The following is a 15,292-nucleotide window of genomic DNA, read 5'->3' as shown; positions in this document are numbered from 1 at the left end:
GAGTGCTCTCACCACTGCGCCATCCCTACACCCCAGGGAGGCTTGGGAAGAGGAGAGAAAGAAGGGACTACACCCGTTGCTGTCACCGACGCATTCAGAATCAACAAATTTGTTAATCTAATTAGTGAAAGTGATATGACAGATGGTTCCGCCTTTTTTATTGCTAATGTAAATAAACACACAAATCACTACAGTAACGGCGTGGGAATATTTATGTGCATGTCGAGTTCAATCAACTTTTCGGAAAGGAAACTGCAGAAAAACTATTGTATTTACTTTTAATTTAATGAGCGACACTCTAAAGAGGCCCGGTAAAAAGAGCGGCGGAAAAGCTAAGCAGAGAGAAGCCTCAAATGTTTGTCGGATTTGCTGAATAAATGTTAAATTGAATGTTGGAGTGTTTTGACGTTCGTCCACAACTATCAAGAACAAATTGTTGTTTAGAACGGATGACTCGTCAATCATAAAATCTCAAGTCAGAAGACAGAGCTTGTTCTTCAGAAATAATGACTCAATACTTGTTTGAAGCCATTTCCTTTAACAAATTCCCTTTCTTCTCGAAGGCAACTACTCATAGATAATCGTTCGGCCGAATCAGGTCTTCGGTGAGGCTGCAAGGAGGAACGATTACCACGATCCGATGGCGTTTAAGGACGTTCGCGCCAATTGTTTCTGCGCATCCTTACTGCGCACGCAAATGCACACGCCACGTCATATACGAGCGCGCGCGCTAAGTAATAAAATGAGAAATAATAGAGCAAAAGGCCATTGCTATAGCTTTGCCTGGATTTAACGGTCTTGGACGTTCGGTGACCCCTATTTTTCTTTCCAGAAACGGATTTTATTTACAATTATCTCCACGTTGTCCAAAAATGAACACAAAATCAATGTGGGAAGTTAAAAAAATTTCAAGATTTCTGCTCACGGGACATCAAATCTTGCCATCTTGCGGCTGCAAGGCGAGTGAAACTGTGGTCGCTAAATGCGAACTTGATCTTTAAGGAACCTCACCAGTTGACTAAATTCACTTAATAAGTCCACTTAAACAATATTTGGCAGAGAAGATTTCAGTTCAAAGATTTAATTGCAATATATTTGGGTTTACAGACACTGGCCTTATTCGCTAACGAAGCCCGATTTTGTCACATTTTGGGTGTTTTTCCGGGCATGTTCTCTCCAAAACGAAGTCGGTGACCCCCCATTTTTTTTACATTTCTGACATAACTAACTCATCATCTTACAGTGGTAAAAGTTTCAGAAAAAAATCAATGTTGAAAAATTTTCGCGGGAACGTCCTTAATGCAGATAGCTTCAAACGCTCGTACTTCTTTTCTTTCGATGTGATGTTGCTTAACAACCTCGTTCCCAGGCTCTGGGAGTAAAAGCGAGAGAGAGAGAGCCTGGAAACAAGGTTGATCGCTGAAATCTAGAATTTCCATTCTATGATTTAACGCGTCGTGCAAAAGATCGATTTGGCTTGGTCCGCCATTTTGAAAAAACGTCGAGACTGCGCAGAACGACTAGAAGTCCGTGAATCGCGGATTGTTGATGGAACCAGCCAGAGCTCTCGATCTGCGGCGCTGGCCAAAAGGATCCCAGCTCTGGGAACGATAATGCTCCACAACGAGTCGGAATCTACGTAGACCAATCACAACGGACTTCTAGATTCCGGAAGTGGACTTTAAACCCTGAGAAAACTGCAAGAAGATAGGCTTGGTGTATTGGGCTGACTTATCGAAGAGAAACTGCAGCGCATAACGCTCGAAACGTCAGCTTTTAGAATCTCTGTACGGTGGCCAAATTACATTATCAACTCCGTTGATAAAACCAAATTTTTGTATACTACTTCCCGACCGACGCAGCATCACAGTTTCTTTAGAAACTACCCCCTTCAATGATTTAAGGTCTGCTTTCTTTTTCAAATCGAGGAAACACTGAGTACAAACGATCGGTTCGCAACACAAAAACATCCAATCAATTGCTTGAGACGATCATCGCCGAAAACAGCCTTAAAATTTCAAGCTTTAACGTAATGGATTTTTTCAAGCTTTCTTTTCGCTACTATCCTGGTGGTGTTCATTGCGCTTGAAGGTAATGGTTCTCGTGCAGTTCAAATACACCCGCAGTACTTTGATATATATTTCCATGGCGCCTTCAATTTTACTAGTAGAAGAAATGACACCATACCCTTACAAAGCACTCACATTTTGACTCGCGAGACTGCAAATGCATAACCCACCGAGGAAACAAAATTAATGCTTTTGAAGGCGCGTTTACACGACATAGGAAAAATGGCACGGGTCCGATAAAAAGTGGAAGGGTTCCATTCATTTTTGTAAAGAAACAGTGAGCTTTTATCCGTTCCGCCACGGGACCATAGACGCCTATGGTCCCGTAGCGAAACGGATGAAAGTTCACTGTTTTTTTTACAAAAATGAATGGAACCGTTCCACTTTTTATCGGACCCGTGCCATTTTTCCTTTGTCGTGTAAACACGCCTTGAGGAAGAAAAAGTTGACGCATTGACGCTCCCAGGGGAGATCTACGCAGCGCTGATTGGTTCATAAGTAACCCGCACGTGATTCCCAGATGACAGTTTCTTAACAAAGGGAAAGGAGTGTGTGGCCCGTTTCAGCAGACGCTCCTAGTGGAGGAATGCGTCATGAATCCCTAACAGAGCCTGTGTGGGAGGCTATCTAGCCATTAGAGTCATTAGAAACTAAAGTAATTTTAATAAAATGGGTGTCAAATTATTCCTTATTTTGGCACGAAATTTCAGCGTTAATTTATGATTTCACAATGTGAAATCACAATGTTGCCATGGCAAAATGGCGTCTTACGAACGTGATTTGTCAAACATTACATTAATAACTAATGAATGGTCTACTCGTGAAATTAGGGATTATTTTCACGCGTGTTTTGTCCAAAATCAAATAATTTCCCGAGCCTTTTTAGATATTCCCTAACCATTTGATTATCGACAAAAATTAAACAAAATTACAGTACGCAAAAATTAAGCACGTTATGGGAAAATTTGTATTGCAGCGAAAACGCGACAGCGACAATTATCTCTAGCCAAATAGGCGACAGGTGGGATGGAAAATGAGCGAAAAAGCGACATCAGAACCCTGTTTCGAAGGCCTCATAAGTATAAAACTTAAAAATGGTTTGCTTTAAAATCAGAAAAGAACCAATTCACCGTTGCTGTTGAGAGACGTGTATGCAGGGCAAAACAAGTTGCATCTCGGTAGCTTGGAAGTTAAGAAATAATTTGCTTGTGTTTAAATTAACAAATACACCAATACATCACTACCGTTTCTCGTTTAACCGGAGAATTAGGGAAGCAGATGTTCGAAGGTGTAATAGCTGTTGAGTTTTATTTCCCAGTTATTGAGTTCCATAAGTATAAAACTTAAAAATGGTTTGCTTTAAAATCAGAAAAGAACCAATTCACTGTTGCTGTTAAGAAAAGTGTTTGCCAGGAAAAACAAGTTGCATCTCGGGAGTCGGCCCAACAAACGTGTCGAGATTAACTCCTCTCTCTTGCTCTGCCATCGAAACAGGAAAAAAAAAAGTTTCAGTGAACTATTGAATTACGCTCTACGTGTTCCATTATAAAAATATAAAATTAAAATAAGTCATCGACTCAATGAATGACAAATACATGACATTTGAATATTCATTTCAGGACAGCATCTGGAAAACTACGGCATTAACTTTAATTTGCTTAAAGATACAAAGACAACTCCCAAAAGTTAACTTGCGACAATCTTGCCAGCTCCATTCGTTTAAATACTGTGGTTCCCATCGCATGAGGCCAGACCACTCGTTACAACTGACGACTCGCTATTCATGGTGTATGACTTGTTTCCTAGGGAGTGTCAATATTTATCTTTCTCAATTTTTTTCCGACAGCAGCTGCATGAGTAGCTTTAGCAGTCACGGAGTTAAGGCGGCTTTCGATAGAAAGGATCATATTGCAGACTGCTTAGCTCTTTCACCAAGCACAAGCTTTTGAAAATAAATTGAACCTGGAAGGAAAGGTTTGATTTCCGTGAAAAGATCAGAAAGAAAGAAGATCATTTCTGAGACTACTCGGTGTTGGTTAAATTCAGGCTTGAACAAAAGATGGAAAAAGAAGAAAGTGTAATCATGTTAGTAAACTGTGTTGTAAACATTGTACTTGCTTTCACAGCCACCATTGGAAATATGCTTGTGCTTTACGCAGTGTGGAGGAAGCCGACGCTTCGTTCGCCCTCTATCCTATTACTATGTGGTCTGGCGTCAACAGATTTAGCTGTTGGTTTAATCGCGCAACCCGTTTTTATAGCAAGTAGCTTAATTAATTTGTACACTCGATCGGAGAGACTAAAACTAACGTTTGAAAGAGGATCTAGGACCATTGCTTTCTCTCTTTGCGGAGTGTCCCTAGGCATAATTGCAGGAACCAGTCTTGACAGACTCATTGCCATTGTGAAGCCGCTGCAGTATCCCAGCATCGTTACTGTTCGGAGAGTTACTTGTATTCTTCTAGCGATTTGGGCAGTTTCTGTAGTAGTAGGAACCATCCAGATTTGGGAGGAAAGAATTCGATTACTTTCAATTGCCTCTTGGATATTCATCGGGTTTTGTATCTCCGTTGCTTGTCACGCGACCATTTTCAAAATTGTTCGGCGTCATCGAATAGAAATTCAGAATCAGGTTCGAGCGTTTGAGGGAGCTGATACCGCTGCAAGTATGGCCAGCCTTCAAAAATCTGCCTTTATTTATATTCTTCATTGTGCTCGCGATTTGTTACGTTCCTTATCTTCTTGTTTACATAATTTATTTCGCCCGTGAAAGAAGAGAGGGTCTTCTTGGCAGGTATCTTGCCACCACAGTTGTCTTCATGAACTCGGCTTTAAATCCATTTTTATATGGTTGGAGAGTACCTGAGTTAAGAAATGCAATGCTGCAAGTGTTTAGTGCCAAGGAAGTGAGATCCACGAATTCTGTCGTTTGACCAAGTCAAACGAACTCTTAAATGAAAGCTAGTACGAGAGTAAAAACAGTCTAGAACAAACGCATAGCGGTTTTTAGGATTGGCGCTTGTCATGCAGGGAGTGTGTAAAATACACAAATTCAAATTAACTCAACCGCGTTAAAAGCAGCTTAATTAAATGGAGGCAGCAAACTAGCCACTATGAAATGGATCATATATGAACTGCAGATATGAATTCAAGTGAAGCTATGATCCTCGCAGTTATGAACGCAACGCAACGCCAACGTCAGTGGCTTCATAGCTCAGTTGGTTAGAGCGTCGCACCGGAATGGCGAGGTCACGGGTTTAAACCCCGTTAAAATCCTTAATTTTTCAGGCTTCTCTACGCAATTGCAAAAATTGCGCTCACAACTGCGAAGATCATAGCTTCACTTGAGTATTCCGTTCATTCCAAAAATGGAATAGGTCCGCAAAAGAACACGAATACTGTCTATTCCGTGTATTCGTCTTCCGGAATCGTACCAAGAAAATGCGCCTTGAGAGTTATGGGCAGAAACTCGTTATTATGTTTGGAAGCCGAATGTGTGAGTGTCATTGATGAAAAATAGGTACGCAGTGCGTACGTGTGGTAGAACAGTAACACGGCGCTTTATTCCATATTGACCACTGAGCTGCGTTTTGTCTTCCAAGCGATTCGAGTTGTCTTTGCGTAATATTTAGCCCTAATAGTACACGATATTGTTTTGGTATCGTAAATCATTATAGTGTCATGGTAGATGTCTTAGGTAAATAGCCCCAGAGAAGACAGGTGGTGACTAGTAAAATACTAAACCCAGAGAGATTGAAAAAAATAAAGGGAATCAAGAAACATTGGCTTCGAGGCTGGCATGCTCATCATTTTCAAGTTCCTTTACAACTTCTTTTTAACCTCAAGGTTAAGCGTGCACTCTGAGCGTCTGACAGCTTTCTGAGACAAAAGTTAAGTGAAGTTTAACGCTGCACGGCGGGGTTAGTATCTGGATGGGAGACCTCTTTGTACCAGAAATTCTAGTTTATCGCTCAAAAATGGGAACTAAGCAAGGTACAGATTTAATAATTGCTAGCCTGCTTTTTATAAACAAATATTGATGCAAAAGTAAATAAATATTGATATACAGTTTTAAGGAAGAGCAGAAGGAAGTTTTCAGGAAGTATCGTTTGAGAGTGAAATATTTTGTCATCAGTAACAAAATTTGCGACATGAAAACGACATAAATTTTGAACCGCAAGTAGAAGAAGTTACTATCAGCGAAAAACACTTTTGGAGATTTTTGCTACGTTCAATTCTTCTATTGTACTTTTGGCTACACAAGTAAATCGCAAAATCGAAAGTGACATCGAATTCAGCGGGCGCTGTGATCAAGTTACCTTGCGTGTTTATAGCGAAACAAAGGATACATCTGTGTTAAATGATGGCAAGACACCGGGTTTTTGTTTTTGTTAGTTAAGTTTCAACTGTTTGTGGTAGTGCACTGTAAGTACGGGCTCGCCAAAATACAGCGAGACTCTTTTAGGTGAGGCAAAGAGTTGAGTCCGGATTGATGGCTTCACCTTGCATTTTCTGATATCCACTAGACCAACGAGGCAATCTCCTGGAAAGTCGGAATTTTTTAGAGTATTGAAAAATAGTACCCAGAAAAACAATTGAAAGTTAACCGTCTTTAACGGGGTTTTTAGATCTAAATAATGTAGATCAGCGCAGCTTAGCTTAGAAACGGTATTTCTCGTTGAACAAAAGCTGTAATTCTGCCTGTTTTCATTCTTTTTACAACGGTAAGCTTGTCAATACTAACATGGAATATTGCGTCGTGTAATTGTTACGAAATGTCCAATGTCAGTTTTAGGAATGGAAATTAGTGTTGACCGTTTTGATTGCCCAATTCTTTTGTATTATAAAACTGATTGGACAACCGTAGTACGTCACAATTATTCAACTTGAGCCCGTGATATGGTTACGTACTGGTCACATTGGCATACCTAGAGGGGCGGACGTACGTACGAACGTATGTACGGACGTTTATGACGTCATGGCTAAAAAAACAAATTTTCTTTCATCGATGGGATACCATATTTTCTTAAGTATGGTGCTCCGCGCGAGCTCCGCTATTAGGGAGCTTAAGCAACAACAACGGCGACGGCAACAGGAACGTCATAAATTTGCATATTTACTGTGCAAAAACAATAAGTTTACACGCCCTGCACGCGCGTTTATCACTTTTGTCCATTTCTTTGCCACCGTCAGCAAAAAAACAAGGTGAAATAGCCAAATTTGAGGTGTTATCAATAACGTCAGCACTTAAGAATGAATTTTCATTTTCTCCCCTAAATTAAATGTCGTTCAGACGAGTGTATTTTTTGAGGAATTACCACACCCTTGTCATATTAAAAACATAGTCACGAAGTGATTAAAATAGCGCGAATTTGTATTTTGAGAGGACGTTCTCGTCACCGTCACCATTAGGGACTGGGGAGCTTACGAAACGAGGTCGGCGAAGGCAACAAGGACTTCATTTTAAAATAAGTGTTTGCGTTATTCATATCACTACGAAACTATTTCATGTCGTTTCGCGTTAAAAAATGTGTAATAACTGTCGAGGAATTAAACTGGTACGAGTGAGTTGGAAGCGTAGACAGAGAACTGAAAATTCATCGTCATGTGCTAACGTCCTTCACAGAACCTTGAATTTGGTCATTTCACGTCGTCGTTTAGGTGATTGCGGCAAAGAAATGTACCAAAATGTAAAACGCACGTGCAGAGCGTGCAGAGCAATTGTTTCCGCTCACTAAACCTATTGTTTCGTAGCGTCGTCGTTGCCGTCGGCGTCGTCGTTTCGTAAACTCCCTAGTAACTGTACGATCTTTGACGGCGACGTAGACGAAAACGTGACTTCAAAATATAACTTTGCACTATCGTTAGTTTCTCGCGGCTAGGCCATATCGTTCCCGTCGTACAATGTGGCGAAGTATCCTAATAATAAATTGGTAGGAGCGGTTTCAGAGTTAAATAGAGAATGAGAGATTCACATTTGTGCCCTCGCGTTGTTGTCAAAATCTCAAATTTGGTGATTTCACGAAGTTGTTGTGCAGAGTACCGCACGAATTGTGTACTAAATCACGTGCCACACGTGCAGCACGATTACTTTTCCTCTTTTAACCATTAAAAAATTAAAGTGCCCCTGTGATATAAAAAATCACTTCTTTTTTATTCAAGATTTGAAAGTGTGTTTGCTTAAGACCTCACTGACAAAATTTTGAGCTTTTGATTTTTGTCCAACTTGATTTGCTTTCTTTGTTAATATCAGTTTACAGTGGCCTCAATTAGTGCTCCAGCGCCATAACGACTAGCCACTTAAATAAAGTTCCTTTTCTTTCCTTTCCTTGTTCCGTTTACTTTGAGTGTAAGCTTTTCATTCCTAAACTAGTTAGCCTTTGATGTCTCCTCGATCCAAAGAAAAATAAGAATGGATTTTTTGTTCACTGAATAGTTTCATTACAGCAGGGGCGTGACTAGACGGGGGTCCTAGGGTGCCCAATTGACCCCATCCCCCAACCCCCATCTCTTGCAAACCAAAACAAATTTAATGACAAAAATCAGCAGACTGAGTGGATGACTCTGGTAAAAGATAATCGGCTTTCAATGCCCATTTGTGTGATTATAATTATCTTATTGCACAGTGACCTTCAATTTCAAGTAATTCCAGCTAAGGAAAGTCAAATTTATCGTACAAGTTTTTGTAATGATTAAAATGATACCATCGTAGTTGAAATACTTTCGGGCTGATGGAAAAAAAAAAGGTACTTGAAATGCTTGGAATTTTGCTATGTTCTTTTTACAACATATGCAGTGAAGAATTCAGGAAAAATTGCATATCCGAATGTTCCGGGGGAAGGGGTGTGTGGATATGACCTTTATTCCTCCCTCCAATAAGAAATCCTCCCTAAACAGTCCCCTGCAGTTGTTAAAAGACCGGATAACCTTATCCATTGGATAAACCACTTTATCATATCTCTCACTTGGTACGCACACTGTGATTGGTGAATTTTGTGGGCCGTATTCTACATTACGGCCCACTGTCGGCCTTTAGTTTCCTTTCCCGCGCGCCGGATTAAGCTCAGAGGTATAATAAATATGTTAGTAACCTAGTTTTCTAGGTTCGTACTGTAAGTTACGGTTCTTGTTTTTTTTTCTCGTTGATTGGGCGCTTGAGCCATAAATCAACGGGAAAAGACTTTCGTAGTCCATAACTTGCAGTATGGACTTCGAACTCGGTTAGTAAGAGGTATATCTGACAGTTTCAGTTTGTGCAAAGACTTGATTATTTGCTCACTTAACCGTCACGGTGAATATGCACATTCTAAGCACATATAAGTAAAGGCTAGACAGTTGCTCCAAGTCGCTCTCTCGAAACTCCGCTTCGATTGGGAAATTAAAGTGCGCTAAGCGAACTTGAAGTGAGGTCGGGCAGCGACCGAACGAGCCACGAAGTCGAAATTAACCCAACCACTATTTACTCAGCGGAAAAAAAATTGAAAGGACTTTGAGAGTCTAAGTAAAGCTTAGCCAACGTTTTGCATGGCCTGCATTTTATGATCTAAATAGTGGCTTATCCACTGGATAATGCCTTTGATGAACTAAGGCCTGATGTCATTGCATGTGTTTAAATATAAAACACGTTTTACTAACGTAAAGAATGTTTTAGTTCTCTGCTCTACTCCCAGACGTTGATGTATTCATTTTGAATTTACTTTTGTTCCAGCTGTCAATGATCTGTTGCAGTATTTACAACGAAAGGTGGAAGCATTGGGGTTGACGGAAGAGGATGTCCTCAACTTGGCTAGGAAATACGGATTGGTGATTAATTGATTGACAGCTGTCATACGTATTAAACATAATGGTTAGATTTTACATTGAACAAAACATATATTGAGAACCCTTTTTGTGATTTACGATAAGCTCTAGTTCGTAGATTCCTCGATGGTACGCGCGTCAAGCTTGGGATTGAGAGTACCGTTTAGACTCTGCAAACGCTCACCGAGCCACCGTGTTGGATTTGAGGCGGGCGCCTTTCGCCCTTTGTCTCGTTTCTCGATAATCCCGAGAGCTATTCGGGTCCGAAAAGCCATTTTCGAATTTGCCATCCGCTTGTTTTGATGAGGTGGTCTTTTAACATATTTCCAATTAAGATAACAAAACGCAAAATGATTGTGCCGTTCGGTGGACTTAAAATCTCTTCGTTCGTAAGATATTTTGGGAAGTTTCACACCCGGAAAAGGTCCGAAAAGTTTCGGGACGGTCAAGAAACCAGCCCCTGGTCCAACTTATAGCACACAGTCCACACGAGCCTCGTAAAACTAACCACGAACAATGTAGTTTCACAACGTGGTGGCTTCTCCTCTGCATAAGGCCTTTCATCAACTAAGGCCTGATTTCATTACTTGTGTTTAAATGTTCTTCACGTTTTAAAACGTAAAGAATGTTTTGGAAAAACTAGCTAAAAGCTAATCTTCTATACGTTGATGTCCTCATTTTGGATTTATTTTCTGTTCCAGTTGTCTATGATCGGTTGCAATATTTACAACGAAACGTGGAAGCATTGGGGTTAACGGAACTGGATGTCCTCAACTTGGCTAGGAAATACGGATTGGTGATTGATTCATTGACAGCTGTCATACGTAATAAATATGATGGTTAGATTGTACATTGAACAAAAACTGATTGGTTGCTTATGGTCGTTGCTGTGTGGTGAATTGCTTTGGAAGGAGGAGAAGGAAATTGTTGGGTGTTCTGTGACTTGAGTGTCTTTATACGTAAGGCATCCGAACACAAACGTGTTCAATCTGAACGCCGTGTTAAATGACCCCTACTGTATTTGTATCGTCATGGATTTTTCGTCCACGCAATAACTTCATGCCTTCCTTTCATCTTCTTTCCTCTAGCAATCGAGTGTGTAGGATCGTCTAGAAGAAAAAACTGACCGAAAAATATAATGATTTCGTAACGTCTTCTTAATAAAGAAGCTGTTTCTGATCACTCGGCAATTAGTTACTTTTGTTGCAATTTCCTTGCTAGAAGAGTTCTTTGTTTTGGGGAAAGTTGATCGATTTATGTTACTCCAGGCAAACTTTTTCCAATGGCTCCTTTTCAACAGTTACATGACGTTATAGGAACACAGTTCATTGGCTGATGCCACAAAACTGTTGCGACGCAATAACCCACTTCAAGAGAAAATTAGGGGACAGAGAGGGAGGCTCCCGGTCCAGCCCTTGAGTTATGTCATGTCCACAAAAGTTATTTTTAGGCGAGCGAAAGTCTGTCTTCCGAGACGTCCGCATGCAGGCCAACCTCGGTCTGATGTTGGAAAGAAAAGCAAAGATTTTATGTAATGGCGGACGAAGTGGACTTAACGTTTGTCGATGAAAAATAATTTCAGAAACGCGGAAAATGCTTTTTCTGGTCTGATAATTCCAGTAAGTTCCACTATTTTTGTGGACACGAATGACTCGCTGGCTGACATCAGTGAATTAAACGGAGGACGCGCGTCAGAAACGAATAGCGAAGGCGACAGTTCATGGCACGACTACAGCGATGTTAGCGATCAACAGTCGGATGATGATCACACAGAGGAAGCCTCGACATCTTTTTTCATCAGCCTTCCACGAGCCCCGCCATTTTCTCTTTTCACTAAGAACCTGAGGGCAAGGCAAGACTGTATGCGGACGTCTCGGAAGATAGACTTCCGCTAGAACAAATACTTCCGCTCGTCTAAAAATAACTTTCGTGGACATGACATATCCCGGCCAACGCCCTGAGCCTCCCTCTCTGTCCCCTTATTTTCTCTTGCCCACTTTTGATATATTAAAATTCAGTCCAAACAAAAGCCGCCATCTCGAGAGTCTAGGGAATAAATATAAGGATTTTTACGAGTTTATTTCCCAGAGCCTCGAGATGATGCCTTTTGTTTAGAACTGAATTTTCATATATCGCAAGTGGGCTATTTACATAACACAATGTTGAGCTCCGACCAGGTTAGAAATTCAACTCTGGCGGGGCGCGTTACGGAGTAGAACTCGATTCTTCTTTCTGAAATGGTTTTCTATAACTTGTCTCGATAGTTCCGAAAGCCATTCGGGTCCGAAAAGCCATTTACGAATTTGCCATCCACTTGTTTTAAAGAGGTGGTCTTTTAACATATTTCCAAGTTAACAAAACGCAAAATGATTGTGCCGTTTGGTGACTTAAAATCTCTTCGTTCGTAATATATTTTGGGAAGTTTCACACCCGGAAAAGGCCCGAAAAGTTTCGGGACGGTCAAGATACGAGCCCCTGGTCCAACTTATAGCACACAGTCCACACCCTTTGAGCAATTCTTTAAACGATTCTTCAGTTAATATTAGTTACATTTGCATATGGTTGCATGCAAGAACCAAGCCTGACTTCCCTTTTTGCAATTTGCCTGAGTGGAGTGTCGAATCACGAAAGTCAGTGGTTGCATTTACATATATCTTTAGTGAGTAGTACGTGGGATATTTTTACGAGTCTCGCTGTATTTTGACAAGCCCGTACAGGGCGATTCAAAATACAAGAGACGGGTAAAAATATCGCACGTATCTACACAGTAAAATCGTCTAAGGTATTTATTATCAAGCTTTTTTGCACTATATTTCTAGCAAGTGAATTGTAAACAACCGAGAACGTGTGACAGATTTGTACCTCACAGCCAACACCTCAACTAGTGAAACCGGTTTTCTATCGTACAAATATCGTGGAGTATTTGTACTTGTTTCGTGCGTTTTCTGTACAATAACTAATACAAATGGATAATAATGTCTTTCACGGTTTATGTGTATTATGTCGACAAAAGATGAAAGAGAACATCCACTCCAACAAATAAGTAACGTTAAATCAGGGGAAACACTATTTACAGTAAAGGTTGTTTGAACTTTTTTCAAAGAAAGCGTTTGTATCTGAAAAAAAAAGAAAAAGGTTTTTCAGAACCGGTGATTTTTGTTTTCAAATTTCGACGTGTCACGATTGCCTATTGTTGTAATACAAATCCTCCTTGAGCCAGAACATTAGGGCAAGCTGCTGCATTATCCATAATTTTTCAACAACCCCAAGATAAGTTGAACGTTTGAAATAGGCACGTAGTATTAGAATAAACGTAGAATAGGATTGTAGAATAAATAGATAAAGAAATGTATCTAGCGATGAATAGTTTAACGTCAAGTGGACGTTGCCGATACGTGAGTTCTGTGTTGTTCGAATTCGTGTTTCTTTGACAGTCAGTGGAGTCATGACAATTCACTAGTCTTGAGTTGTCATCACTCTCACCCTTCCCTCCTTATTCCACACTTTCAAACAACTTTCTAAATCGTTAGCGGATAAATTAAGTGTCTTTTTACGTACGAATGACCGTGGATTTCGATCGGTTTTTGTGGTAGTGCACTGTAAGTGAACTACCATAAACATTTAAAACAAAAAACAAATTAAATTTAGAAAAACAATAACCCGGTGTCTTGCCATCATTTTGACACAGATGTATCCTTTGTTTCGCGAGTAAACACGTAAGGTAATATGATCACGGCGCCCGCTGAATTCGATGTGACTTTCGATTTTGCGATTTACTTGTGCAGCCAGAAGTACAATAGAAAAATTGAACATAGCAAAAATCCCCGAAAATGTTTTCCCCTGATGGTAACTTTTCATATTCACGATTCAAATTTTATTTTGTTTTCATGTCGCAAATTTTGTTGCTGAAGGCTAATATTTCATTCTTGATGGACACTTCCTGAAAACTTCCTTCTGTTCTTCCTTAAAACTGTATATCAATATTTACCTACTTTTGCATCAATATTTGTTTTCCAAAAGCAGGCTAACAATTATTAAAGCTATACCTTGAGTAATTCGCATTTTTGACCGTTAACCTAGAACTTCTGGCACAAAGAGGTCTCTCATCTAGGTACTAACTCCGCCAGACAGGGTTTAACTTCATTGAACTTTTGTCTTACAAAGCTCCCAGACGCTTAGAGTGCACACTTAACCTTGAGGCGAAAATGAAGTTCTAAAGGAACTTGAAAATGATTAACATGTCTGCCTCGAGGCCAATGTTTTCGATATTCCATTTTATTTTCTTCAATCGTTCTGGGTTGAGTATTTTCCTAGTCAACACTTCTCAAGGGGCTATTTACCTAAGGCATCTACCATGGCACTATTATGATTTACCAAACCAAAACAAAATCGTGTACTATTAGGGCTACATATTACACAAAGACAACTTGAATCTCTTGGAAGACAAAACGCAGCTCAGTGGACAATGTGGCATAAAGTGCTGTGTTACTGCTCTACCACATATGCGCATTGCGTGTCTATTTTTCATCAATGACACCCATACATTCGCCCTCTGCATATAAGAACGAGTCTTCGCCGGTAATTCTTAAGGCGCGTTCTTTTTGTGCGATTCCGGAGGAGGAATACTCGGAGTAGACGGTATTCGTGTTCTTTTGGGAACCTATTCCGCTTTCGGAATAGTGTCATTGATGAAAAATAGGCACGCAATGCGTACGTGTGGTAGAGCAGTAACACAGCGCTTTATTCCACATTGTCCATTGAGCTGCTCCCGATAACACAGTGAACGGAATGACCGGAATACGGTTCACTCGGAATAGAGGACTTTTTTCCCTTGTTTATATAGCCTCATCTAAACACCCGGGGGAGCTAGGAGAATTCTCGGCAGTTATGAAAACCCTCGACCACCTCTCGGGTTTACATAACTGTTTCGAATTCTCGCAAATTCCCCTCGTGTTTTGACGAGGCTATGTAAAAACAGAAAAAGTCCTCTATTGCTAAAATCTACATCTTTTAATCCGAATAAACAATATACTTACAAGAATAAGTAACGATTAATTAAACCGCCTATAAAATGATCAATCATTGCGTGTCTACTATCAGAGGGATGGAATAATATCGTTTCCTCCGTTTTTTGGACATCTCGTTTCCAAAACAACAAAATAGTGTGGTTAACGAGTGATTGAATATGATTATTTCAACTTACTTGTTAAAGAAATTGCATGATCGAAAAACAAGACGATGAGCCTTGTACGTTTGAACATGCGTAAGGATAGTTAAACGCGCCCAATAGAAACGAAATGGAGGACAGTCGGTTTCATTGCGAATGAAATTGGTTAATGTCTTTGGAGGTCCTCCTGCGTGTCTTTAGTATTCCTGTATGGTCCTGACAGGGACTACCTTGGTTCCCCTTCGATCGGAGAAAG

The sequence above is a fragment of the Montipora capricornis genome, chromosome 7, assembly GCF_036669925.1.
Source record: "Montipora capricornis isolate CH-2021 chromosome 7, ASM3666992v2, whole genome shotgun sequence".
In the NCBI taxonomy this organism is placed as follows: Eukaryota; Metazoa; Cnidaria; class Anthozoa; order Scleractinia; family Acroporidae; genus Montipora; species Montipora capricornis.
The sequence above is the reverse complement of the archived record's forward strand: the minus strand, read 5'-3'. Positions refer to the sequence as shown.